The sequence below is a fragment of the Protopterus annectens genome, chromosome 10.part0 (assembly GCF_019279795.1).
Source record: "Protopterus annectens isolate FY-2018-M chromosome 10.part0, PAN1.0, whole genome shotgun sequence".
In the NCBI taxonomy this organism is placed as follows: domain Eukaryota; kingdom Metazoa; phylum Chordata; order Ceratodontiformes; family Protopteridae; genus Protopterus; species Protopterus annectens.
In genome coordinates, this window is record NC_056744.1 from 367,773,396 (window position 1) to 367,799,032 (window position 25,637).

The following is a 25,637-nucleotide window of genomic DNA, read 5'->3' on the forward strand; positions in this document are numbered from 1 at the left end:
CCTGCATTTTATATATGGTGGACTTTTATTTTTTGGTGAGGGGACCATGTCATGGGGTAGTAGTATGTCTAGGACCACGATTTGTACTGTTTGGTCAATGGTCACTGGATAAATCTTTATTTTATATGGTTGGCCGCAGAAATACCTCACAAAGAGGATTACTGGCCTCAAACAGATGCCCTACGCAGACCGTCTCAAAAAACTCCAGCTTTACTCCTTCGCATATCACCTTCTCAGAGGTGATCTCTGCCTAACATACAAAGCTATGTCAAACCCAGAGCTGTTGGACATGCTCCACCTAAAGAAATCCCAATCCCTCCGAGCTACACGCTCTAGGGACCTAAACCTTGTCACCACAATAAACAGAATATGCCAGAGGGATAGATTCCTGTCCCAGAGACTTCCCATACTCTGGAATAAACTACCTATATCAAACAAAGCTCCTCATTAGCACTCGTCAAGAAAAATCTTGATGATTGGATGGGAAATAGGAAATTCACCCCGGAGATCACCTCTGTGGCTCTGCTCAACAGTGGCACAGGAAAATAATTTTCTGGGGTGGAAAAAGCCAGTGTACCTTTTTGGCTGGACTTGTATAGGCCCCAGGGCCGATAGCCTAGTACCTACCTATGAATCTATGGTCAGCCACTTTGTGGAGTTGGGTTAATGATCTCTAAAAGTGGAGAACTCCATTCCATTTTTCTTTAAATAGGCTGCATTAGAAGCTATTAATTATGAAACATGTTTGTGGTAAACTAAAAAATATGATGCCCTTCATTGAATACCTCTGTGTTTCTATTGTTTTATATAAGCTAATCTCTGGTGCAAGCAGACTGACATGCAAATACGGTATGCCTGGCATTTGCAGAATCTGTGCGAGTCAAACCCACCCTGTGAATCTTTTCAAATCTTTTGTTTAAAAAAAGTAGATACACAAAATAATTAAGGTAATATGTGTGCCATGAAAGGGCAAGGTTTACTATTGTGCACTGTATGTGGAATTCCTTGGCTCGGACATAGATAACCAGATGTAACAAGTCATTGTCATCAGTTTTCATATCTTTATCAGACAAATCTATTTATAGCACAGCATTTAGTTTTAGTCCATTTTTGACTCCGGCTATTGGTTTAGGAAAGGCCCTGTTGAAGGATATTGCTATCCTCTGGCAAGTTTATGAAGGCACCAAGTTTTATAATCTTCTGCAAGCTTGGTCATCTAGAAACCTTTGACCTCCAAAATGTAAATGTCAAGTGGAGTGGCCCAATGACTGAAGGCCAGACTATACCTCTAATGATGGGTCATCTTTTGGACGAGGTAGAAAAGCCAACCCTAATTTCCTGGGTTCTATTTGTGAGCTAAATGAGTTACATAGAGGTTGACCTTTAGCTCAGAATGTTTCTGTAAGATGCCCATGTGTGGGATGGCACTGAATTCCTCTGTGAAGTCTAGATGTGAGGTACCTTCTAGGGTCTTATTACTGCCTTCAAAGGAAGTGACAAAACCAAAGTACAAAGCAAACTTAAATAATAATACACACCCAGAATAAAAGGAAAGCAATAATATTTCATAATAAATTTTCGTTTATGTAATATGTTGCATACTGATTTGCCCTCCGCCATTGCTTCAGTAACCTTCTTGAAGACCTCAACCAGGTTAAGTAGGCAGTATTAGCCCTTTACAAACCCAAACTGGCTTGGATTGAGAGTTTGTAGGTTACCTGTGTCCTTACTTATTAATTCCATAATGATCCTTTCCATAGACTTATAGCTGAGGTTGGTCAGACTTGTGGGTCTATAATTTCCTGGGTCCATTAATAACCCACTTTTAAGCAACATGATGATTGTTGCGGTCCTCAATTTGTGCAGTACAAAGCCAGTCTGGAGGCTGACCTTGAATAGCTTTTCTTGGGGGTGTGAAGACTGGACATAGACAGACGAAGGCTGCCAGCCTAGTCAAATATAATTTGATACACAATTCTATCAGCTGTATAAATAAATGTAAAATGCAGGCTTGTATTTTTAAATGTAAGAAAACACTGTAAAATGTGAACTTCAAGATTGCTGCAACATTGTCATCTGCTGTAAGGAAAACCAAGCCAAGTATTTCAAATGTGTCTTCCAAGGCCATTGACGAGGGGAAGGTGGTCCACACAGCCTACCTGGACCTCGCAAAAGCTTTCGATACAATACCCACTCGGGCATTATAGATAAGCTCACCAGCTTAAATATTAACCCCTATGTCACTAGATGGATTGCAAACTGGCTCAAGGACAGAACCCACATGGTTAGAATTGCTGGAGCCATGTCAGACTCCAAACCAGTTACAAGTGGTGTCCCACAAGGCTCAGTCCTGGGACCTCTCTTGTTCAGTATATATTTCTCGGAGGTACAGGCCAACATGGAAGGACTGTGGCTGACAAGTTCGCAGATGACTGCAAACTGGGCGCCATAATCGACTCTCCAGCTGACACAAGCATCCTCCAAAAGGGCCTCATAGAAACAGACAACTGGTGCCAGAGCCATGGCCTCAAGCTAAATGCCAAAAAGTGTATAGTCATCCCCTTTGGCAAAAACAAAGTGCCCACAAATTACCATATAGGTGGTAATCCATTAAGTACAGAAGAAGTAATTAGGGACCTGGGGACCCAAGTTGATAGCAATCTCTCATTTGACAACCACGTGGCCAAAGTGGTTAGAAAAACATTTTATATAGCCCACCTAATCATGAAGGGATTCACATCTAGATCAGGGAGGTCATCGTGCCTCTTTACTCATCCCTCATCAGGCCCATAATTGAGTACAATGCCTTTGGGATGTACCTTACCAGACACCTGCAGCAACTGGAAAGACCCCAAAAGTACCTCACCAAGAGGATCAAAGGGCTCAAACAGATGCCATATGCTGCCTGGTTAAAGAAACTCCAGCTCTACTCAGTGGCATACCGCCTGTTCAGAGGCGATCTGTGCCTGACGTATAAAGCCATGTCCAACCCGGGATTAATGGACATGCTGCACCTCAGAAAATCCAAATCCCATTGAGCTACGTGCTCGAGAGACTTGAACCTCAGCACTGAAATAAATAGGACATGCTGGAGGGACAGATTCATATCCCAGAGGCTCCCTTCACTCTGGAATAAAATCCCAGTCCAGGTTAGGCAGAGTCCCTCATTTCCTCTCCAAGAGGAATCTTGATGAGTGGATGGGAGATCGTAGGTTTACCCCGGGTATCACTTCTGTGTCACTGTTAGACAGAGGCACAGTATACTAACCTCGAAAAAGGGCATAACAAAATAAATTTAAAATGGGTGGCGGAAGCCAAACACATTCTGGCAAGGCTTATAAATGCCCTAGGGCAGATAGCCTAGTATGAACCTATGAAAAGATCTTATGAATCTCTTTAATGTTTTACAAGTCGGTTCCAGTGAGTCTGGATGAAGGTTTCATGCCCATTGTTTTAAGGCTAACGTTTATGACCAGAATTTACATGTGGATGGTGCTTTACTGCTTTGGTTACTGCTAGAGTATACATGTGAAATGTCTTTTATTGCTGTAAGTTTCAGAGCAGCTGTTAGATTGCTAAATAATGCAGTTTGTTGCCTGAGAACTCAGACCAGGTGTCAAAATGATGCAATATGAATAGTCAAGATGATGCAATATGAATACTGGGAAAACCTAAGTGTCAAAATGATGTAATTTGGGAGGGCCTCAGCAGAGCTGTTGGTTAGTGTATTGTTCGGTGAGAGACTGGGAGCATTTTCAGACCTGTGCTACTGTATTATTTTCTGTAGATATCTCTGTGATGGAGTAGTTTTGTCTTGTGTTTTAATTATTTATTATTAAATATTTTTAAAACCTACTACCTGTGGCTGGTTTATGTAGAGATAAAGTATGCTTTAGAGTACATTATATATTTATATAGTTTATTGTAATAAGCCCTTCCAATAAGCCTTGAGACTGATTAGTTATACTACCATTGGATTATAATATTGCATAGTAATAATTGAACACCCTTTTAAGGGACTTTTAGTAGCTGATAATTCCTGCCACCACCCAGTTAATTACTACCGTATGGTCTGGATAATAGAGGCACAGCTGGAGAACCTGTGCCAGTCTTTTCCCAGGAAAGTCTGTGTGGTTGTATAACCTCTTCTCAAAGTGTGTGTGTCTCCTGACACATGAAGCACTGGTTGGACAGAGAGGGTACTGGAGGTTTTAGCTTGCCCAGTTAAACTGAGACCTGGACCCTATAGCTGTGCCAGTGGGGAGTCTTATTGGGGACCTGGTGAGCAAAGGGGCAACCAGCACCAGACTGACTGTGATCTCTGTGTGCACTTAAGGGAAATTGTATTAGACGACCTCCCTGGTGTTAGTGGTGAGGATTGAGGCTCCTTGATTGGTGGGCCAGGGCACGGCCATCACAGGAGGTCTACCCGGTCCTGTTTCAGGCTGGCTATAAGCAGCTTGGTGTTCTATCTGGTGTCATAGAGTCCCTGTTCTTGGCCTTGAATAGTACCTTTTAGGATTTCTTCATGGGAGATTTGAAGGGGGTGTATATGTTGGTAGGAGATGGTGGTAAAATTAGAGCTAAATTTTATCTTGGCTATGTCCCCTGGGTCTGAGTATGTGGTAATATTTACTGTTGGCTCTGTGCAACGCTGGACATTGTTTCTAAAGTTGCTTACACAGTTAAATAAGGCTTTGTGGTTGTCCTTTGGTTGGAAGGCTATTTTTTATCCCATACCTTGTTTTAGATCATTGGATCAGGATCCAGAGTACTCTCAAGTTTAGCAAGAGATTTTATTATATCTTCAGAGTTGCATTTATTTTTACATGCAATGAGGTTTTTTTTTCATTTATTATAGAGCCTGTTAATACTTGGCTTCCACCATAGGTGTTTAGTTTTTGAATTTGGCATTCAATTTACTTTGAGGGGGATATATTCATGTATGCAGCTATTCATGTGTGCATAAAATGTGGTAGTAAACGATTTCTACACAAGTGCTGGGGTCATCGAGGTCAAAGAAGATGTTGAATTTAGACAGGTCATCAAACAATTTCAGTAGATTAACTTTGGTATAATCTCTGAGTACAGAAGTATTGGAGGATGCTTCCAGCTTCAGACTTGAGATGAATGTGACTGATTTGTGGTCTGATTTGACCAGGGATGGCATTACAATTGGTAGAAATCAGAGCTGTCCTATATTTGACAGGACCAAGTACAGAATTATTTTGCCCCCTGGTTGGGGTGTGTACTAACTGGTCCAGACACTTTGTATTATCTCTGTGCATACATGTTATAGGATGTATACATCTCCCAGTTAATGGAGGGGTAGCTGAAGTCCCCTAGGAGAATGATGCTTGGCTTTATGCATAAGGACTCCATACTAATTGGGATGGAGTTATGGGCTGAGAATGATCTTGAGGGGAGTCATATAGTGCATGTAGCTGACCATGATGTGATGAGGGGTCTTGTAGCTGGAGGTGGACACTTTGCAGTTTATCTTGTATAACTAGTCTGGAGGTGAAGTGTTTTTACAATTATGGAGATACTGCTACCGTTTTATCTAGTGCAGTGGGCCTTGAAACCCGGAACTGATAGGGTGCTGTTAATGGTCTTAAACCACATCTCCATGCAAGTGCATTAGTTAATGTTCTACAGGCTAAGGCATGCTAAAATTAGGGGAGCATTTTGCCTGACTTATAGGTGCCATTTGAATAAATGGCTAATGACAATGTTGAGGCACTGTTAAAATTCTGTAACAGGTTTCAATACATTATAGTTATTTTGGACTATGCAACTAAGTACCCTAAATCTATTCCACTATGTAAGGCTAATGCCAAATTTATAGGTAGGAAGATGGACTTACTTTCCAGAGTAGAGATACTGAATGAACCACTCAGTGACAAGGGGACTGTACTTATGTGCAGAATAATACACTGGTTGTGCCGGTGCATTAAGGTTAGTCAGTTAAAAACATCAGCATACCCCCTACAGATGGATTAGTCTAGTGCTTCAACTGAACACTGAAGTACTTACTGAAAATGGTTATCAAGGAATTCTGCAAAACCTGAGGTCAGTTGATACAATTCTTTCTATTTGGCATTAGAGTTGACACTTGCCTTGAAAGGGTTAATACCTTCTGAGTTACTATATGTCAGGGACCCTCAAAGACTGATGGAGAGTGCCTTATAAAATTTGGGAGAGGAGAAACCCCATTTAAAAAGTGTTCTAGGACTTTATACTAACTTACAGGATAAGCTGAAAGATCCCGAAAGTGAGGACGTCGATGCTATAGTAGCCTGTGAAAGAACCAAAGGTACACAACTAGGAGTATACAACAGAAATGCAAGAGCCAGTGAATTTAAGGCTGGAGACTAGGTGCTAACGTTGGTTCCCTCAACAAAAAACATATTCTTGGTTAAATGTCATATTCCATTTGAAGTAATGGAAAAATGAAATGAGGTAAGATACACAGTTAGGCAGACTGACAAGAGAAGACCATAGCAGACAGATATATTCTGAAACCTTGGAAGAAAGTACAGACCTCTGTAGTTTAGCAGCACAAACTGGTATCTGTGGTGAAGAAAGCAAGACCAGTATGGGTGCAGTTCAGATAAAAGATCCTACCTCTCAATCTCTTAGAGCAAGAAATCTGGACAAAGCCACCAATAATGGGTGACAAAGGCCCAAAAATAGGGACACTTTTTAAATATTGCTCTTACAAATTTATAATATTGACATAATAACAGGTTTTGCATAGCATGAATTTTCTGAATGATATGAAGTCTGAAACTCAAATGTTTTTCATTATTTTCTGACTTTAACCCTCAATGGTTTGCCAGTAAAACATAATTTTGTGTGTAATGGACTAAACATGTGTGGCAGAAGTCTGGACATTCTCAGAAAATTTGTATATTTGAGAGGTATGTAAAAGATGTACTATTTCAGACATAGAATTAAAAAATGAGAGTCTGAATGCTGCAGGAAAAGGAAGTGCTTTCAGGGCTGCTTGGCAGAACAAACTTGATACAACGCTATATTCAGACGAGCCTAGGAGAAAAGGTTACCCTAAAACGTACAGAATAATAGAGTCAAAAGGAAAGGCAATACAAAACACATACAAGCTGACTAAGAGGGGAATAATAGAAAAGTCAAGATATTAAATATTTCCTTATGAATTTTGGCAACATGTAAAAATATCTTTTCTTTGGATGTTTAATAACTTATTTGCTTATAGAGCTGTCTGAAGACTCAAACCTTTATCTTACTATAAGAAGTCGTATAATCCTCTGTTATAAAAATAATGAGAATTTACGTAATATCAATATAATGACGCCTGCCAATTAAAAACAACATCACTTCGTGTATGATCTGAAGATAGATTGAATATTAAATCTGTAAAAATTCTTCAAAGCCTTCAATTGATGGAAAGTAATAATTTTAACTAGGTCCATTTTTAAATTTTTTAAAATAATTTTTCCTTGTAGCAATCTATTTTCAAGTATTATAACAGTATGACATGTTACAGGCATGGATGTAGGTCTTATTTTAAAAAGTGGAAGTTGGAATATATATCATTGTAAAATATTTATATTTGTTACATTACTATAATCTTTAGGGATCCTTCGTAATTGCACAGTGAAATGTTTGCTAGACTAACCTTTCAAATCTTTTCAGAAGTTGGTTTAGTTTTATTATCCTAATGAAACCAAAACAGGCAAAACTTTCTACAAAAACATTTCATATCCAATACAATAATTGTTTCAGAATATGTTAAAGATGATATAAATGTTAATTGTTTGCATAATGGTGTTGGAGTTGACATAATAGTTAAGGTGTTTACCTCACAGCCAAGAGGTACAGTCAGGATTTGATCCTCATGAAAGAAAATTAACTAGGCTTAAAATGACCTACAAAGGTAGGTCTTGCCTATGAATATAAACTGAATTAATTACTAAAATTTAACAAATTTATAAGTGTTAAAATTATTTACTGACCTTTGCCTGAATGACTGTCCTGACTGATGGCATCCACCAATAACAAAAACATTACTTCCACCTATGTCGTTTATAGTCTGTTGTACACAATTTTCTTTTCTTCAAAGGTGATGTTTAAACGACTTCTGTCTGATGAAAATGAAGAGGATTCTGCATTGTTACCAGGTTTCTTTATTATCTCTGCCTCATGTTCACAAGTATCCTCTCATTTCGTGAGATTGCATCATCCTGAGTGAAAAGAAAAAAATACTTTCAGTAGTCTTCGTTCTCGCTTTATTTATTTACATTTTGTTTACCGGGGAAGTCTGACTGGACCAGAAGCCCATTTTCAGGGGAGTCCTGGGGAGAAAAGCTCCACAGAAACATAAGCAAAACCTTTTCTTTTGTGCAATGAGCGCTTGCTCATGATTTTCCAGAAAATTTATAAATCTGATGAAAGTTATTCAGTGCTCCAAATAATACAAATGGTAAAAAATTAACCTGTGAGGTGACCACGGACTGTATTAAACGCTAGATTAATTCAGACTGTCCAAACAAGATAATAGTTCAGTATTCCAAACAGATAATCCAACCAGAAAATTCCTGCTGACCATAAACACTTGGTTAAAATAGAACAGAATTTTTTATTAAAGCACAAAATTCCATAATAAAAAATTCAGAATACTGAACTATTATCTTGTTTGGACAGTCTGAATAATCTGGCGTTTAATACAGTCCGTGGTCACCTCACAGGTTACTTTTTTACCATTTGTATTCTGTTTTTATTATTCAACCGTGAGGTGTTCATTCCACTGGGAGCTTTTATTTACTTTTTGGTTGCTCCAAATAATACATTAATCTTTTTAATTCCTCTTGTAAATATTGCCTGATTAACCACAATATGTTTTCATATATCATGTACAATCAATGTGTGGTGCCAGACTTTGGCACATTGTTTCTTTTTCCACTTTTTCTCAATCCCACCTCCCTGACCCTCTGAATTTTGTAAATTAAACTGATGTACTTCATAAGCAGTTTTTTGGTAATACTAAATGCTAGTTTTGTTTTTCTTGATATGGTGTAGTTTATGAAACTGTTTAATTTAATGGTGTAGTTTCTATAAATCCTAAGATTTTCCATCGTTCCAAGGATTAGTACTAAGAAATGTCGTCTTTGTAGTTGCAGTTTAAAAGTTATGGTTGTTTATGCTGGCCACTGTATTTTAAAAATGCCTGGAATGCTGCCAATGGGAATGTTATCCAACATATTGTTAAATAACACAAGTATGGAAAAAAATGTTAACCACAGATAATTAGTCGGGCAGTGGTGTTAACATCAGCTGTAAGTGATGTTCATTTTTAAAACTGATTTGATTAAAAAAATCAAGATATTTAGAGCCCTACACCGGGAAAAAAACCCCGACTATGACCCAGGCAGCCAGAGTAATGTAGAAAAATGGCTAAAAAAAAGCTCAGACTATGACCCAGGCAGCCAGAGTAATGTAGAAAAATGGCTAAAAATCTGATCTTTACGACAGAGGTATCTCGCCCTATCCCATTAGATGTATTTTATTCCAAAGTTGTGCACCTATGTTAAAGCTGCATTAACTACTTCAGCTCATACTGGTCTGTTAGAGATTAGAGCTACATTGGCAATGAGAGCATTTACTTTCCAGTATATTCATAATTCTTGTTCTTGCATAGGTTCATAGGTTAGTACTAAGCTAACTGCCCTTGCAAGCCATTTTAAGCCTAGCCAATTGTCCCTTGTGAGACTCAAACCCTGCACCTTGTGTTCATTTCTTACATTCATATATAAAGCAACACATCCTACTACCTTGCTTCATCTTATGAGTAACAATGTGCCATGCTTTGATGCTAACAACTAGGATGCCGGTCAGCAGTTACTTTGTAGCTACTCCTCTTCTCTAATCTTGAACCTACTTACTTTGTTTCTATGTCAGTCTTGCCCATACCTTGCAACGTTTTGAACCAGCAAAACTCTCCATTCCTCTTCTCTAATCTTGAACCTACTTACTTTGTTTCTATGTCGGTCTTGCCCATACCTTGCAACTTTTTGAACCAGCAAAACTCTCCATTCCTGCTGTGCACTGTTCTATTTGCTTACCATCCCAAAATATGCATGGGTAGCAAAGTATTGTTAGTTTAGGTACCCAGTATCTGGAACATTTTACCTGCATTCACTCTGCCTGATTACCAGAACCATTCCTTTTGGTTAAGGCATTGTACACTTGCTTCTAAATACAATAACACCATTCCTCAAGTGTTCACCTTAAGCCAAGCTTGTAATAGCAATCTGCAGTGTGCTTATATTTTTGCCTTGAAGTGAGAGAGCTCTTTATTAACTGTAAATGGTTATATGTTAAATTTCTTTGCAGAATTTCCTCTGATACCCGAGTGTTATTTTATGTTTTTTGCATGACGTCCTTAGGTGGATGAAAAAATATGTTTTATATTAACTCAGTGTACCACTTAAAAATAATTTTCTAAAGATATAAAAGGATGATGTGTGTGTGCAAATGTTAGTATGACTATTGGGCTTCAGTGAACAGTGATGCAGCGATGTTCACTATAGGAAAATGGAATGTATAAATTTTATTTTGAATTGCCTGTACATTAAAGGCATGTGTTGCAAACATACCTCTCGACTGTCTAGATTTTCGCAGAATATCCAGATTTTTCATAAGTTCATAGGGGATTCGTAGGCTAACTGCTTAAGGGCCCTTACAACCCTAGCTAATATAATCTGATTGTACCCAATATATGGCCCCTATGGTCAAGAGGATGGCATAGATTTGTGCCTGTGCATTGAGTATCCTGCAGATTGCCCATATCCATAAAGGACATGCGCACTATCCTAGGTGTGAATTTGAGAGTCCCCATCCATTGATCCAAACTACATTTGAAGAGGGCCAGGGAAGGGCTCTGTTTAATGTGAATAGGAAGCCTGTTCCAAAGAAAGGTCCATCTCTGAGACGCATATCTCTCTCCAGCATGGTTTGCTTGAGTCGTTGACTAAATTTATATCCCAGGATCAGGTGACCTTTGTGCTGTTTGACTTGTGGATGAGTAGCAGCTCGAACAGGGCTGGATTTGTAAGTCAGGTATAGGTCATCCCTTAATGGTTGCTAGGAGACAGAGTAAAGGGGATTGGGCTTTTAGTCTATTCGTACAGTTCATGTTGTTTATGTCCTGTATTTTCTGTGTGAGGAACCTCTAAGGTCGCTCCAGCTGGTGTAACTGCCTAGTCAAGTACATGTCAAATGGCCCACTATAATTTCGTTTGGATCAGGATGACATACCGTTTATCTTGCCTCATATTTTTATTCAGCTCCTCTTTAAAATTTGTGATTTTTATGGCAAATCATTGAGGATTGAAATCCCTGAATAATACTAAATAATGACAAGGCATTTGAGTTTCAGACTTCATATACATAATGCAAAACCCGCTATTCTAGCAACTAAGTTTATATGAGCAATATTTAAAATCTGTCCCGATTATTGGGCATTTGTCCAGATTTCTTGCACTGAGAGGTTGAGACTTATGGTTGCAAAGGAAAAGGCTACAAAAGGAAGTCATTTTTTCAGGCTGGAAATAAAATCCCTTTTACTCAAGGTAGGCTACATAATTAGGTGGCACAGGTCTCTGAATACTACATGCAGCATTAATTATTTATTTAGGTTTCTGTAGAACATACCTGTATGATAACTAAACAAGGGAATAAGACAGAGCCATATTCTAAAGTGTTTTAAAGATATTCACGTGTGGGTGGAATTATAAGAAAGAACTTTCCAGGTCTGGGGGAACTTTGTTCAATGTCAAGCCTGTTCATACTGCAGTTATTTCACTGCTTGGCCAGACTGTTTTTCAGGAGACCGCACACACTCTCCACGTGGCCGTAATGGTTCTGAGATCTTCAGTGGTTTTCTGTGATACTAAAAGGTGTTAATACAGTAGTAAGCAATAGTTACTAATTTTGTTACAACCTGTGTTGAATCTTGCAGTTTGGCTTCTGTGGTGTTAGTTTATGGTCAGTGATACAGTCCTTGTACATTACATGTAAAAATAAAATGATTCATCTCAAACAGTGCAGGCTTCGTAAAGAGCAGATTGAAGTTATCCATGCAAAATTATATTTTTCTTTTCTGTAGATTATTCATGAGAATTGTGTCCCATAAATATGAAGACCGACATTGATGTTAAACAAAATGATCCTTTGAGGCTGTTAGCTAATATGTATTTATTTACATTTGTTTACTAGGAAATTCTGACTGGACGCAGGTCCTTTTTCAGCGGATACCTGGGGAGAAAAGCTCCACATCATGTACATGATAAATAGAGATACAAAGACATGATAAATAGAGATACAAAGTTGCAGCAATAGTAAACAACATTACTGGTTGTTGGCTTTAATACAGTAACTAGATATTGATTATCAACAGTATATACAGTAAATGTTGCAAGTTGAGATTGTTACAACTTATATTATAAACTACAAGAAACTAAGTTGTCAGACAATTTTTAAAGTACGCAAAGTCAAGTTGGTTATTCTGACTGTGGTTCGTAGTCACGGTAGTATAATTGGGCTAAGAGTCTAGGTGGGGGGAGAGATAAGGGTGGGGGGTGTTAGTCTGGATTAGAGCAAGGACAAAGCCAGTGCAAATTTAAGTGGGATTTGAGCGCAGTCTTGAAAAGGCTGCTGGAAGGTAGAGTAGTTATAGAGGGTGGAAGATTGTTCCAAAGTTTAGATATGGCACCTGAAAATATGGCTTCTCCTGCTGAGTTTTTGGGTTTGATAACATTGAATTGATTTTTGTTGCTTGATCTTAGAGGCCTAGTGGAGTGATAGGGTTGGAGAAAGGTTTGAAGGGATAGGATGTTAAGGGGGTGGTTAATAAGTTTATGAGCGAGGGTGAGTTGATTAAAGTGAAGGAGTTGTGGGAGTTCTAGCCAGTTTAGTTCTTTAAGGGAGAGGCAATGATGACTGTGGTAGGAGGGTCCAGTGGCAAATTTGGCAATTATGTTGCAACAAGCATCCAGCTTGTGTAGGTCTGTCTGTCTAAGGTTGGTAAGTATGGGGGATGCATAGAGTAGGGTAGAGATTAGCTGGGAATTGGCTATGTAGATTCTAGCCAACTTGGTTAAGAATTTGCAGCTTTGATATAATGCACTAAGTTTCTTGTGAACTTTTTTTATTGTGAGAGGTATGTGGGTGTCAAATCTAGGTTTGTTGTCTATTTCCACGCCAAGTAATTTTGTGTGTTCTGATGGAGAGATGATGGTATTGTCTTTGGCAAGAATGTTGAAGTGGGGGGTGTTTTGGGTGGCTTTGGAAGGTTGGAACAGGAGAAGTTATGTCTTACTTGGGTTGAGTAGGAGCTGAGCATTGGATAGCCATCTTTCTACAGAAGAGAATGATTCCTGTGTGATTTGTTGTAGTTCTGGTAGAGTGGGGGCACAGCAGATGAGAGTAGAGTCATCTGCGTACTGCATAGGAGATGCTTGTGTGGTGGCAGTATGTAGGTTGTTAGTGAAAAGTGAGAATAGCAGTGGGCCAAGAATAGACCCTTGGGGAACTCTGAGAGTAACTGGGAGGTGAGGTGATAGGTTGTCATCCTAGATTATTGATTGCTGGCGTCCATATAGATAGCTGTGGAACCAGTTCCAGACTGATTGCGAGAAGGAGAGGTTGGGGAGAGTAGAGAGTAGTAGCTCATATGATACCATGTCAAAGGCCTTTGAGAGATCTAGAAATGCAACAGTAGAGAGGAGGCCATTGTTTTATGTCATACGAGAGGAGGCCATTGTTTTATGTCATACAGGAAGCTAATCACCAGGGTAGTTATGTCAGAACTGGAGTCGGATTGTAGTTAAATGGATTGCTAATAGTTATCAATATCTCACTGGCACATTAACAGGGTTATTGCAAATCATGATACCATATCGCATGCAGCCTTTTCAGAAACTGACTGTGTCTTTCATCTTTACACCTGCTTACTCTATTTGCTACCTCTGGTAATTTTGTTTATTTATTTATTTTTGCTGAGTAGAGCTCTGTTTTCATTGGAACAATTTCAGAAGGATAATACACTTTTAGAGTCATGTTTGTACAGTGGTTAATGCTGTGATTCTCCAGTCCAGGATTTGACACCAGTTTTCAGATACTAGAGTTATGTTTTCATGTCATTGTGGGCTTTGTTGAAGTTTTGGTCTTTCCTTCCAAAGGCATACTGTAGAATATTGTCCATAGGTTCATAATGTACATGAAACTAGAAGATGAGAAAAACTAAGTAGGACAAATTCTAATGCCATTAATGGCGGACACATTTGCTACTCTTGTTTGCTAGTAAGATCACAGCAAAGCTCACTTTAAAGCCTAGTAGGGTATCCATTTCTCCACTTTTTTTTTTTTTTGCAGGTAACAGCTGTGAGCTATTATTCATTGCATGCTAGGTGTTTCTCCACACATTTGTCCTGCACTGATGTCCTGTGGAAATAAAACCACACCATTCTATATATACATTTTGTGTGTCTAGAAATTATGCCCGACTCCTTCAGCACTGTGTGGGCTGTACATGCTGTTTGAGGACTTGGCCTTGTGCAGATCCAGTTAATCACAATGTTGTGAAATGGAACTGTGTAACCAATTGTATCACCATTTATTTTAATTTAAATTTATTTTCTAAAATGTTAGAAAAATAGGGGTCTGAGGCACTGTCCTGTCAGAGAGGGGATGTAGAAGGAGGATCTTTACCTGGGGAGGGGATGTAATTTCATGATGAAGGGTGCGACATGGGTTATATGGAACCTAGGCTATTTATATCATAACTCTTTGGTCTTTCGAGATTTTTCAGAATGGGGAGTCCTAACTGTAATTGTAGGATTTGAGAAGCAATTTGTTTATGCCATTTGATAAGGGTAATTGACCCCCATTAGAGTAGTTTATGCTTTCCTGTTTGAGAATTGAGGTTCATGTTGAGGTCTGTGGCCTGTGGTGCCACATCTCTGGTTGGATTCATCCATTAGTTTCACTAGAACCACGTAACCCCCTCTCTGGTATTTTTGTGTATCTGAAGTTTAATGGATGCAGGTTGTGTGCTGAGATATTAAGCACAAACGTACACAGTGCATCGTGTAATAGTAGTAACAATGGTGCGGAGATATTAACCACAAATATACACAGTGCATCATGTAATAGCAATAACAATGGTGCGGAGATATTAAGCACAAATGTATACAGTGCATCATGTAATAATAGTATTATTTACTTATTTATTTCAGTTTTTTGATGACCGGGGGGGGGGGGTCCACTGGGCTCGGGAGCCTGTTTTCAGTGGAGGCCCGGGGAGAAAAGCTCCACATTACATAGTAAACATTAACCTTTGCAGATTAAAGTTACAATTCAAGATGCAGATACATTAAGATAAAAAAAATAAAGTTAACATTAAGGATGCAGGTACATTATAAATCCAAGGCATGAAGTGGTACATTGGTTAATTAGCATACGAGTCATATGTTGACATGAATTTTTCAATGGTTACATAGAATATGAGTCTTGTTATGGCAGTTTGGGCAGAACAAGTACAAATGATAGGGAGGGGAGAAAAGGGAGAGCAAACCATTTACAATATTTACACTATGTACATGAGGTAACACTGAAGAATGAGTCATTTCCAGGGGAGTTAAATAGTAAGGAAAGGAGAAGTAAGGAAAATACAAATTAGAGTGGAGGGAGAAGAAGGCTAGGTGGGGAAAGTGCAATTGCACTTCCAGTTAGAGAAAAAGTAGGAATGGAGATGGGTTTTGAAGTTATCAAAGTTTTCTATAATTCGTAGAGAAGGAGGGAGAGAGTTCTATTTTTTGGCTAAGGAGAAGGACAGGAGGTGCCATCCAGCAGGGCGGTTTGGTTTGAAGACAGCGATGAGGCTTAGGTGAGCAGATCTAAGTGGTCTGTTAGGGGTGTATGGTTGTAGGATGTTAGAAAGTGCAGGGCATATAGTAGGGTTAAATAATAGCCTATGGGCAGTAGTAATTTGGAGGTAGTCAAGATGGTTGGGAAGTTCTAACCAGTTAAGTGGAGGGCAGAGCAATGGTGGGAGGAGTATTTGGCTTTTATGGCAAATTTAGAGTTTTTATTGTAATAACTTTCCATTTGGAAGAGATGGAGGCAGATAAGTTAGTTAGTAGAGGGGTACCATACAATAGAGAGGGGAGAAGGTAGGTAGTGGCGCGGGTATGTCTAGGAGAAGGAGAGAGATAGTGGATGTTTCTGTATAGCAGGCTAATTTTTTTTATGTGTTTTCTTGATGTTTAGTTGAATATGGGTGTCAAATTTTAGGTGTTCATCTATGGTAACCCCAAGTAGTTTGGCATAGGGAACAATTTCTATAGTAGAATTGTTGTGGCTTCTAATTTGGAAACAATTTTTATCAAGAGGGGAGGATTTTGAGGGTGGGAAGAGTAGTATTTTGGATTTGTTAGCGTTTAGAGATGGATGGTTTTGGAGCATCCAGTTCTCAGTGGTGGAGAAGGCAGTTTGAGTGTATGATTGAAGTTCTGGGAGGTTGGTGGCACAGCAGATTAAAGTGGAGTCATCAGCATATTGTACTATTTTAGTATTTGGAATGGCAGAGTGGAAATCATTGACAAAGATGTAAACAACACTGGGCCAAGAATGGATCCTTGGGGAACTCCAGTAGGAGTGGGAAAGAAGTTTTAAGGTGCTGTTCCTCCATTTTACAGCTTGAGATCTGTCTGATAGGTAACTTGAAAACCATGACAGGGTATTGTTCGAAAAGTTTAGATTAGCAAGGTGGCTGAGGAGATGGGTATGGGAGATTGTATCGAAAGATTTTGGAGAGGTCTAATAGAACTATAGAATCTATTTTTCCAGAGTCTTGGGCGTTGTTGACTATATCTAGGAATGAGATAAGAGCAGTAATAGTGCTATGGCCAGGGTGGAAGCCATGTTGGGTTTGAGAGATGAGATGTTTCTTGGTTAGGAAGGGCATTAGTTGGGTATGAATGCATTTTTCCAATATTTTTGATATTGGGGAGAGGATGGCTATGGGGTGAAAGTTTGAGGTATTATTACTTTTACCACCTTTGTGGAGAGGATGCATAAAGGCAGCACGCCAAAGCTTGGGGACATAAGATTCTTGTATAGATCTGTTGATTTAAGATGCTAATGGGGAGGGGGAGGGAGATACCGTCTGCAGCAATTTTTAAGAAGTTAGAGGGAATGTTGTCTGGAGCATTGGAGCATGGTTTTAGCTTGCTGATAAGTTTTTTTTTTTTTTTATGTAGGAGGTAGAAATTGGTTTAAGTTTAAAGGTAGGGGGAGAGTTTGGTTTAGAGGCTGGGGTAGAGTGACTAACTTGTGTGGATGGGGGGTATTTGGAAAGGACTTAGTTCAGCTATAGAGTTAGTAAAGAAGGAGTTGAATATTGTGTCAATTTCTGGGTCAGTCTTAGTGGTGTCAGGGCAAGGGTTGTTTTTGGTGCCTGGGTTTAGGAGTGACTGGAGTTCCAGAATTGTTTGGGGTTTTTGGAGTGATTGGCTTGGAGTTTTAAATAATGGGATTGTTTTATCTTTGATTATAAATCTTTTAGTGAGGTTGCAGAGTTGCTTATATTTAAGAAGGGTTTCAGGATGTTTATTGTGCTGATAAAGTTTCCAGCATTTATCTCGTTGTTGCATAATTTTTTTTGGTTTCCTTAGTTAGCCATGGCGTGGAGTTGGGTTTGACTCTTATAGTTCGTGGAGGGGCTTTGGTATTAAGTACATTTAGGAAAGTAGAGTTGAAGTAATAGACGGCATTATCTAGAGGAAGTATTTTTAGATAATTCCAGTTTGTTTGAGGGTGTTGGAGGAGGTTGTAGGGTTGAAGTTTGTAAGGTTATGAGTATGTATATACTGGTGCTGGTGAGGGGAGGAGTGAAAGTGTGATAAGAGACCTTGGGACCCAGGTGGACAGTAGCCTTTCCTTTGATAATCACATCATCACAGTAGTCAGAAAATCCTTCTACGTGGCACACCTTATCACAAAAGGGTTCTCATCCAGGAAAAAAGAGGCCTTTGTTACCCTCTACTCGACACTCATTAGACCCATTACAGAGTACAACACCCCTTTTGGAATGTACCTCATAAGACATCTGCAGCAGCTGGAAAGGCCACAGAAGTACCTCACAAAGAGGATTACTGGCCTCAAACAGATGCCCTACACTGACCATCTCAAAAAACTCCAGCTTTACTCCATAGCATATCGCCTACTCCAAGGTGATCTCTGCCTAACATATAAAGCTATGTCAAGCCCAGAGCTGTTGGACATGCTACACCTAAAGAAATCCCAGTCCTTCTGAGCTACATGCTCTAGGGACAGAAACCTTGTCACCACAATAAACAGGACATGCAGGAGGGATGGATTCCTGTCCCAGAGAGTTCCCATACTTTGGAACAAGCTACCCATCTGTGTCAAGCAAAGTTCCTCATTAGCACTCTTCAAGAAAAATTTTGATGAGTGGATGGGAAATAAAAAATACACCCCGGGGATCACATCTGTGGTTCTGCTCGACAGGGGCACAGGAAAATAACTTTCTTAGGTGGCGTAAGCCAGGGAACCTTGTTGGCTAGGCTTACTTGGGCTGATAGGTTCATAGGTAGGTACTAGGCTAACTACTGAGTCTTCTATTTTGGGATGCATTGTTTATGTTGCAATTCCCCTGGGTTTTTTTATTCACTTTTATGCATACCCACCACAGTTCTCCATGCGCTACTCACCAGTTATCAGCCTTCCTGTTGCCAGTGGTGCTGTAGGAGGGGTTTATGACAAAGAAACAAATACTTTGTCATGAAGCTTGTCTTTGAGTTCTGCACAGCTTGTTTAAATATGAAATGCATCAACAAATGTGTGTCTGACTGCATGACTAGTGTATACATGAGTGGGCATGTCTATCTACTTGTATACAGGACAGGTTGTGCTGCTGACCTGGAGGGGGTGACTGTGTTTGCAGAGTCTTTTGTGTAGATTTTCAATAATTTTGTGTATGAATATGTTGGGCAAGTCATTTTTAGATAATTTATATACTATTTTGTTTTAAACCAGTATTATGTTCAGACTACCTTTTGGCAGAAGAAAGCATTTTGGATTGGATTTTCGGGGGAGGTTTAGCATATACAGTACAAAAGCAGATGGCTTCCAAGCTCATTTCAGAGGGATTTAAATACAATAGGAAGAAAAAAAAACAATTAAAATGTTAATTACATGGAGATATACTGATAAAGAAGTAGCAGGCTAAGTAAGGGAAGCAGTACACACTGCAGGGGGAACGAATAACTGTGATAAAGTACAACTTTTTGGGGCAGGGTGTATTGTGCTCCTGCCAGATGTAAGTGTTCCAGTCAAGGAACGTATCTGGGTATGGTGACTAATGCGAGTGGGGGAGGAAGCAGTTCATGCTTTACCTTACTATGTTTAATTAAGCATCTAACAACTTAGCAGTTGGAAATAGGATTGGAATTCTGACCGAAAGCAACCTGAAATAAACATGAACTGGTACAAGTGTGAAAATAAAAGGAGCTGGTGTGCTTATCTACAGATGGAATTTCAAACATTTCATCAGGCATTTAATTTGCAAGTGCAAACCCCACCTCCTTTTGGGAAACACCAAAAGAGGCAGTGCAAACTTGACTTCTTGTGGATGTGACTAGCGTAATCAAAAATCCTAGTAGTATGATATTAGCGTGAGAATCACAGTAAAAAATATAGGGTCATAATAACACTGATGCTGTATAGAAGGGTAATGCAAAAATACTTTTCATGCATTCATTTCATAATTTTCATTTGATAAAGTGACAAAACTGAACAGTTTAAATTTAGGTTGTGATGTACGTGAACAATGCCAGCTGCAGAGACTTGTAGTACATTCTAGTGTGAAAAAAATAAATAAAAAAATTCCAATTCGGTTTGAGAGCCACTGTTTTATCAGTAAAATACCAGTGTAGTAAATAAATGTATGGAAGATGGTCCATTGAATTTTGTTTGTTTTCAGATCAGGATGTCCATCTAATATTTTTGTAGTACATTTATTACATTTATCCTAAGTGCTCTGTTTGTTTTTTTCATTAGTTGTTTGCACTGACGTACGTCGCCACTATCACACTGCTTCAGTGACTCTTCACTAGTAAAATAACATGGGATTTTTTTCTCTTTCTGCTTCCACTTTCTATTGACTGTGGTGCTCTTTCTGCTTCCACTTTCTATTGACTGTGGTGCAGGGGCGGCCACGGAGGTGCAGCGGTTAGTGTTGTCGCCTCACAGCAAGAGGTTCTTTGGTTTGATCCTCTGCTGGGACGCCTTCTGTGCGGAGTCTGCATGTCCTCCCTGTTGTTGTGTGGGTTTCCTCAGGGTATTCTGGTTTCCTCCTACATCCCAAAGACATGCTGTAGGTGGATTGGACACTACATTGGCCCTAGGTGCGAGTGTGTGCGCCTTCTGTGGAAGGTTGGGCATCGGGCTGCCAACTCGACACCATAAAATTCCACTGCCAATCATGAGCGGACAGGTGATCCGCTGTGGCGATCCCTAACCGGGAAAAGCCGAAAGAAGAAGATGAACTCCTTCTCCGCCAGTCTGCCCATTCATTCCCCATCACTGGGGCATTAAATTGTATTTTTGTGTTTATTTTGGCTCTCTCCTTGCTGGTCCTATGTTCATTTATTTATTTATTTGCAGTTTGTTTGCCAGGATAGTCTAATTGGACCACAAGGACCATTTTCAATGGAGTCCTGGGGAGAAAAGCTCCAGAAAAAATACAAATACATAGTACACATTGCACATTTACATTACAGATTATCTCATAGGAATACAAATTAAATGTAATAAAAAAGGGTAATGATGGAATACATCAGTATAGTTTGTAAAGCAGCAATAAAAAAACACTTCCTTTTTTTTACACAAAAGTAGCATCATAGGGTAACTGTTAAGTAGTAGGTCAAATTGTTCAATAGAGCTGTGGAATTATAGTATAATAAATCAAAAATCCACCTTGTGATATAAAAGAGGACAGTGTCCTATAAAGTAACCAAGTCCATTGCAATTGTTACAACAGGAATTTATTAAACTCCAAAAAGACAAAGCGATACTGGTATGCACGTTCGTCCATAAAAGAACATGACTTTATCAAAACCAAAGTGCTTGCCAAACAACTCTCTTAAATAGCTATGAAAATTTGTTAATTAACCAATCTAGGCATTACACAAAAAAATCTAGGCATTACACAAAAAAAACTTATCCTTAAAAGCACAAGTAATCAATGTGTATTTGTAATCAACTCCTAAAATTTATTTATTTTATTTTTTTATTTGTTTGATGACCGGGGAATTCCACTGGGCCAAGAAGAGCCCATTTTCAGTGGAGGCCTGGGAAGAAAAGCTCCATAATAACTGCAAGTTACATTTCACGTGTTACAAAAGGACATATTTCATACAGCTAATTAAACATTTACAGATAAGCTCCATGATATTTGTAATTGGCTTGTCACAATGTTACAAAAATGAAAAGACATAATTCAATACAGAAATTTCAACATTTACATAAAGTGAATATTTTTGTTATAAACTCAGTTGTAGGTTTAACATTTCAAAATGTATAGCTACTAGCCATTAGTAGGTTAGGAAAATATTCTGCATGGAGAGGGTAATAGTATAATTGAGATTGGAGAATATAGTACAATAGAAATTTGTATGGTTAGGTAGGTTGCGTAGGTGTGTGGGGAGAGTTCCACTGTTTAGCTAAGGAGTGGGACAGCAATAGATGGCCAGGAGGTCGTGCAGGTTTGTGGACCTGAAGGAGATTTTTGTTTTTGGATCTGAGTGAGCGGTTGGCAATGTAAGGTTTTAAGGAAGTAGCGAGAGCTGGGCATTTGGCAAGTTTAAAGATGAGCTTTTGGGCAATGGTTTTGTAGGTAACTGAGGTAGTTGGGTAGTTCAAGCCAGTTGAGGGTGAGGAGGGAGTGGCAGTGGTGGGATGAGTTTTTTGAATTGCTTGCAAATTTGGAGATCATATAGTAGCAGGATTCAAGTTTGGACTGAAGACCAAAATAGAGATTGGTGAAAAAAGGGGCACCACAGGTAGGTACTAGGCTATATGCCCTAGAGCCTATATAAGCCTAGCCAAAAGGTACCCTGGCTTTTGCCACCCAAGAAAATTATTTTCCTGTGCCTCTGTCGAGCAGAGCCACAGAAGTGATCCCTGGGGTGAATTTCCTGTCTCCCATCCAATAATCAAGATTTTTCTTGAAGAGTGCTAATGAGGAACTTTGTTTGATATAGACAGGTAGTTTGTTCCAGAGTATGGGAAGTCTCTGGGACAGGAATCTATCCCTCCAGCATGTTCTGTTTATTGTGGTGACAATGTTTAGGTCCCTAGAGCATGTAGCTCAGAGAGATTGGGATTTCTTTAAGTGGAGCATGTCCCACAGCTCTGGGTTTGACATAGCTTTGTATGTTAGGCAGAGATCACCTCTGAGTAGGCGATATGCAACAGATTAAAGCTGGAGTTTTTTGAGACGGTCTGCATAGGGCATCTGTTTGAGGCCGGTAATCCTCTTTGTGAGTCATTTCTTCGGCCTTTCCAGTTGTTGTAGATGTTTTGTGAGATACATAGCAAAAGGGGAGTTGTACTCTATAATGGGTCTGAGTGATGAGTAGAGGGGAACAATGTCCACTTTTTTTTTTTTATTTTCTCCTGGATGAGAAACCTTTTGTGATGAGGTGTGCCACGTAGAAGGATTTCCTGACTACTGTGGCGATGCGATTATCAAAGGAGATACTACTGTCCACCTGTGTCCCAAGGTATCTTATCACACATGAACATGTGGTAGTTCATGGGTACAGAGATTTTACCAAAAGGGATGACTATGCACTTTTTGGCATTGAGATTGAGGCCATGGCTTTGACACCAGGCATCTGTCTCAGTGAGGCCCTTGTGTAGGATGTCCACATCATTAAGAGTTTTGATTATGGCTCCTAGTTTGCAGTCCTCTGCAAACTCTGTTAGCCAAAGACCTTCTCTGTTAGCCTGTACTTCAGAGAAGTAGATACAAGCAGGAGAGGACCTAGGACTTAACCCTGTGGTACTCCACTTGTCAGTGGTCTGAATTTGGATTTAGTCTGCTACTTTCACAGTGTGGGTTCTGTCAGTGAGCCAGTTGGCAACCCATCTTGTAATAGGGATTTATACCTAGTTAAGTGAGTTTATCTATAATTCCAGAGTGGGGGATAGTGTCGAAAGCCTTGGCGAGATCTAGATAGGCCCTTATCTACGGCTTTGGTGACCGCTTCAAAGAAGTCGGTCAGGTTTAGAAGACATGATCTGCCTTTTACAAACCCGAACTGGGTAGGGTCCAGAGTTTGGAGATTACCAATGTCATTGTTTATAAGTTCCAGGATGATGCGTTCCATAGCCTTGCAGACCAGGCTTGTCAGGCTAATAGGAGGTAGCTCCTGGGGTCCGTGGTGGCTTCCCCTTTGTGGAGTGGGAGAACTGTTGCTGTGCACCATTCAGTGGGCCCAAAGCCTGTGGTGAAGCTATGATTGAACATGGCACTTAGGTGGGGTGCCAGTTCGTTCTGTACTTCATGTAGAACGCAGCCTGGGATGCTGTCAGGTCCCATGGATGCTGTGTTCTTGGCTTTGGAGAGTGTGTTTTTTTTTACCTGTGCAGCCGTGATTACAGGAACTTTGCATTCTTCCAGTATAGAGATGGGCTCTTTAGGGGGTGAGAGAGAGGTTCAAACTTTACCCATCTGCCAGGATGTTGGCAATATCAGTTGGTTCTGTATATTTAGTGCCATTGTGCTGTAACTCGGAGCAGATCTGAGTGACGCCATTGAGATTCTTGACATAGCTATAGAATGCTTTGTGGTTGTCTTTAGAATCAGTGGCGAAAAGTTTTCGTAACTAACTTTGGAGGATTTTATGAGGGATCTCAGCTTCTTACTGAGGCTAACCACGGAGTTCCTCCAATCATGGGATTTTGCTCTTTTTTTTTTTTTTTTTTTTTCAACAGTTTCTTTCTTCTGTTGTAGAGTTTGTTTATGGCAGGGGACCAGCATATTGACTTCCTTTTTTGGAGGATAGTATCTTGATTCTGTTTGGGATTGCCATACATAAGGGAGGGGATTAGGAAGGTGGATGCAAGAGTTTGACAGGTAGAGTGGCTTAGGAAGCAGTTGCACCTGTAGAGGAGACCTAACTTTTGGTGGGTTTTCTTGATTGCAGAGCGGATGTGGGTGTCAAATTTTAGTTCATCATCAATAATGATGCCAAGAAGCTTGGTGTTGGGAACGATTTCAAGGAAGGTGTTGTTTTGACTCGGTATGGTAATGTGCATTTGTCAATGGAGTTTTTGGTAGGGGAAAAAACATTAGTTTGGTTGTATTTGTATTTAGTGCCAGATGGTTAGACTAGGCTAGTTGGGTTTTTGCTAGGAGCTTGGAGGGGGCGAAGGCTGAGCAGTTGATGAGTCATCTGCATATTGGATGATAGACGAGTCTGGGATGGATTGGTGAAAGTTGATAATGAATAGGTTGAAGAGAAGAGGGCCAAGAACAGAACTTCGTGGGGCACCTGTGGGTGTGAGAAGAAAGGGGGAGGTTGAAGTTTTCCATTAGACAGCTTGTTGGCGGTTGGACAAGTAGCTGGAAAACCAGGCGATGGTGGTGGGAGAGAGGTGTAGGGTGGAGAGTTGGGATATAAGTAGGGTGTGTGAGATGGTGTCAAAGGCCTTTGACAGATCTAGGAATAGTGTGGATACGAACTTGCTTGAGTCACGTTCGAGGTGTATGGTTTCAAGAAAGGAAAGAAGGGCAGTCATGGTGCTGTGGCCAGGGCGGAAGCCATGCTGGGTAGGGGAGAGGAGATTGTTTAGTGTTAGGTGTACCATGAGTTGTGCTTGTATCGTTTTGTCTAGTATTTTAGAAAGAGGAGAAAGGATGGCAATAGGCCTGACGTTGGTGGTATCAGTATTTTTGCCACCTTTGTGGAGGGGGATGATGTAAGCATGATGCCAGATAGATCCATACAAGAATCCTGCATCCCTTCTAGTTATAAGAATAGAGAGGGGATAGGCCATGCTGTCTGCAGATTTTTTTGAGGAAGGTGGGTGGAAGGTTGTCTGGTGCATTGCGACAGGGTTTGAGTTTGAGGAAAAATCTTTTTATAGTGCTTGTGGGGATGGGCTTGAGGCAGAAGGATGTGGAGGAAGGTTGATGATTTGGGTGGTGGTGGAGGAGGGGTGTGGGAAGGAGGCTGATAGTTTAACTATTCAGTCTATGAAGATAGGAACCTCACTCGGCTTTCCTGAGAACACTGGAGAATATGAAGGTCTCTCCAAACACCATTATATTGGGTGACTTCAACTACCCAAACATTGATTGGGAAAACTACTCAAGCCCAAACACCCTCGCCCAATGGTTTCTAGAATTTATAAACTTAAATGCTATAGAACAACTGGTCACCACTCCCACAAGAGGGGAAAACATATTGGATCTGGTCATCACCAACATAGGGTCTCTATGTTCCACACCAGAGGTATACCCCTCATTGGTAAGATCAGACCATAAACTAATCTCACTGCAC

At 39.9% G+C, this 25,637-nt stretch overlaps 1 protein-coding gene across 1 annotated transcript in view; it reads left to right on the plus strand.

Moving 5' to 3' along the window:
* The window catches only part of LOC122813133 (phosphodiesterase 4D interacting protein), a 1,898,306-nt gene that overhangs the window by 18,806 nt on the left and 1,853,863 nt on the right, over window positions 1-25,637 (plus strand). The gene's annotated exons all lie outside the window — the stretch shown is intronic.